Source organism: Lolium rigidum, chromosome 6 (assembly GCF_022539505.1).
Source record: "Lolium rigidum isolate FL_2022 chromosome 6, APGP_CSIRO_Lrig_0.1, whole genome shotgun sequence".
Classification (NCBI taxonomy): Eukaryota; Viridiplantae; Streptophyta; class Magnoliopsida; order Poales; family Poaceae; genus Lolium; species Lolium rigidum.
In genome coordinates this window covers 114,338,450-114,342,013 of record NC_061513.1, presented here as the reverse complement: position 1 = coordinate 114,342,013, position 3,564 = coordinate 114,338,450, and the positions used below count along the sequence as shown (strand labels likewise).

The 3,564-nt window shown below is 51.3% G+C and overlaps 1 pseudogene; it reads right to left on the bottom strand.

Annotated features, from left to right (window-relative positions):
- Positions 1–844: 844 nt before the first annotated feature.
- LOC124663151 lies at positions 845–2,789 on the bottom strand (annotated as a pseudogene).
- Positions 2,790–3,564: the final 775 nt, after the last annotated feature.

Genomic DNA, 3,564 nt, shown 5'->3' with positions numbered 1-3,564 from the left:
AGATCTTTATTTGGGGTCCTCCATTTTTTCATTGTGAAATTCTTTCACCTGCCACGCCTCTTGATATTTTGAACAACATAGAGGTTTTGACAACATATTGACCAAAATCTCACAATAAACATGAGGAATTTTAACAAAACAAAAAGTAAAACCAACAGAATCAGGAATCAGGGTGAAAGTTCTGAACACATTTAATAGTGCATTTATTCAGATTGAAATGTTTATTGGTGTTGTACTTGTACAATTGCTAGATGATATGCTACCTGTTTGTTTCGCTTTGTGCTTGAAGCTCTAGGAGGTTCCTGTCACACAGACCGAACTTGATTGATAAAAATCAAGACAAGTAAATTGTCCACACAGTGTACACCTGTAGAAATTAGGACATATACCCATAGACCATAGGGATGTGATCGTGAATCTTGAAATTAAGACATATACTCCATTGGGAATAATATTAAAGTACCACGGGGATGTGCTTGAACTTTGAAGGCTTGCAGAAAATTATGCTGAACTGTTGCGACCCCCTCAGTTCAGTCTCTGTTTGGAACTTCAGTTTTTTCAAAACCAAAGTTTCCCATACCAGTACCATAGTATTTCAGTGTCAGCCAAGCAATACTTCAATTTTCCTCCTTTTATCAGTTTTGCAAAAAGAGGATTGGACCACTTTTTCCAATACTTCAAAAAACAGCAGTTTTGAGCATACCATGGTTTTCAGAGCTTCAATTTTTGTTAGAGCCAAACACATAAAGGTATGTTAAACTATAGTATTTCTATAAACCATAGTATTCCAAGAAAACTTCAAATATACTTTGCTACCAAAGGCACCCTACGTTTTCCTGATCTCTCATAAATCTAGAGCACAGCTGCAAGCTTGGCAACAAGCTCTTTTGTAATAGAGGGGCAACTCGACGTCAGATGCTCGTAACCATCGCTCGCCACAACTGCTCTCAAGTTGGCAGTCGAGCTGCAGAGGAACGCGAAGACGGCCTCCTTGAGTCGTGGACAATGGTGCTGCTCAGCCAATGCCAGGGTCGTCGCCGCGGTGCTCGTGTCGAGGTGCCTGCACAGCTTGTCCTCGCAGGCAAGCTTCAGCCTCTCCATGCCGTACCTGTCGGCCGCGACGAGCAGGTGCTGGGCCATCGTCGTCACTTCATCTTCTGTCATTGTGGGCAGCTCGTCGGTGTAAATGAAGTGGAGGAATGCTCGGAACACGGCTGCATCCATGTCGTCGATACGGATGCAACTCGCTTCGTGCTCTCTCATCGGGCCGAGGAGTTCTGCCTTGAAGACCAACGACCGAGCAGAGAGGACGCACCGGTGTGCTGCGAACGTTTTGCGGCCAACCTTGAACGACACGTCGCTCCTCTCCTGAGAGGAAAGGAGCTGGCAGAGGTGGTGTGGCAGGACAGGCGGTGGCACCTCTACGAGCGGCTCCGCCCGCAGCTCCTTTACGAAGACGGTGAGGTCACACCGGACGCTGAAGCAGTCGTCCTTGAGATAACTCGACTTCTCCAGCTGGTCCCTCGCGGCGTATCTATCAAAGCTGATGGTGTTGTCCTGCTTGGTGAAAGTCCACCGGTTTTGGCCGTTGTAGTAGGTACACAACGCAACCAGCTCCCCGCCGGGGCCGGGCAAGCTGAGCTTGACTTTCCCGTGGACGGCCTCCTCAGTCGCGCCGATGCTGGTGGACAGGAGGTGCATCGATATGTAGCTTGCGGTTTCTGGCCTGTGGCCGTTTGGGTAGTACCTGAGATGCCAGGTGTGGCCTCCTACCTGGAACTCTCCCGAGCAGACATACTGACCGTTTGCGAGCATCATCTTCGTCCTCGCGTACCCTTCGATCCTCAGCACGTGGTGCCCGGTCCTCTGCGAGACAACGATGGTCGAGACGGAGACCAACGGCCTGGCCTCGTCATCGTGGGGTTTGTCAACGGAGGTCGACATCATCGAGTGGTGGAGAGAACACCGTGGCGGCTGGCGTCGAAGCCCAAGCAAATTCAGAAACTTCAAGCACAGCTCCATGAACCAACAAATTATAATGAACCATCGGTGCGTGCCGTGATGCCCCCGTGGCTGAGCCCTGACCGGCGGCGAGTTGGCGTTCCGCTCCGTGGTCATCTTGTCGAGGCTCCCGCTAAGCTTGTCCTCGCAGACTGACCTTAGCCTCGCCAGTTGGTACCTATCTGCCGCGGCAAGTAACTGCCGCGCGACCGCAGGCATCGGTCGTCTCCGGCAACACCTCCGTGTAGATAAAGCGCAGCAAAGCCTGGAACGCCGTGGCATCCATGTCGTCGATCTTGACGCATGCACCGGCCGTGGAGCTGGAGAGGTCGGCCTTGAAGACCGGAGACCGTGCCGCGAGAATGCACCTGTGCGCGGCGAACGTCTCACCGCCGACTTTGAACTCCACATCCGCCCCCTCACTTGTATCAAGGAGGCGCGCGAGATGGGCGTGCAGGTCAGGCTCCGGCACGTCGAGGAACGACTCCTCCAGGCGCAGGCTCGGGGCTCTCATGAGCTTGATGTCGCACTGGATCGCGAAGCCATCGTTCACCAGGTACGCCGAGCTTTCCAGGTCGAACCTCCTAACGAAGCGGTGGAAGGCCCACCCATGAGTTGCATCCCGGCGGCGTGAACCCTCGTATCCCGTAGCTGGTGGATGTGTGCGCCGGAACCGGCTTGCCGTCCACGTCAAGAATGCTGAAGCTGCACCACGGGTTCACGGCGGTGGTAGCGGCGGCCTCCGGCTCAACGATGAGGATGACGGAGATCCAGTCGGCATGCTCCATGGTGGATCCGTTCGGGTAGCACTTGATGCGCCATGTGCGGCCGCCGACGCGGAAGCCGCAGGAGACGACGTGTTGGCCGGTGGCCACTACCGCCTTGGTGTGGGAGTAGCCGCGGATCCTTAGATGTGGTGCCCCGTCGCCTTCGCCCGGGGGACGATGGTCGAGGTCGACATGGCGGCGGCAATGGAGCGATCAGATCGCCTGCAGCAGCTTATCTAATGCCCCTAATAATTTTAACATGGAGCTACGAAATCTATTTATCAGCACTCGTTACAATCGGAAAATATGCATATACCGATCTCATCTCCAAGGAACAGTCCTAGCGTAGTACTACTCCGGAAGGCCAAAACACAATGCAGTTTGTGGTTTATGCCCAGGTTGCTCTACCACTGGTTTGGATATCCAAAATTGGTTGATATCACTGACTTACCTATAAATTAGCCAACATTAGCTTAAACCTCCCTCATCCTCCATACAGGTTAACCTCCCTCGTCATTCTCATTTTTAGAGGTAGATTTGCCTTTATTTTTTGTTTTTCCCTGGTTCGTGCCTATTTATTCTAGATCCATGGAGATATTGCTATGTTCTTGTTATTTGGCCATATTAAATTGACTGTGTGCACAAAGGGGTGTATGTATTTGGGTGAAAGAAGTATTTTATGGACGCCTATGTATGGATTTTTGTTTTAAATATGGATGTATTTGGGCTCATGTAGCTGTTTGTGGTCACTGTTTAACATATATTTGTGGTTTCTTTGGGGTATATAATTGTACGA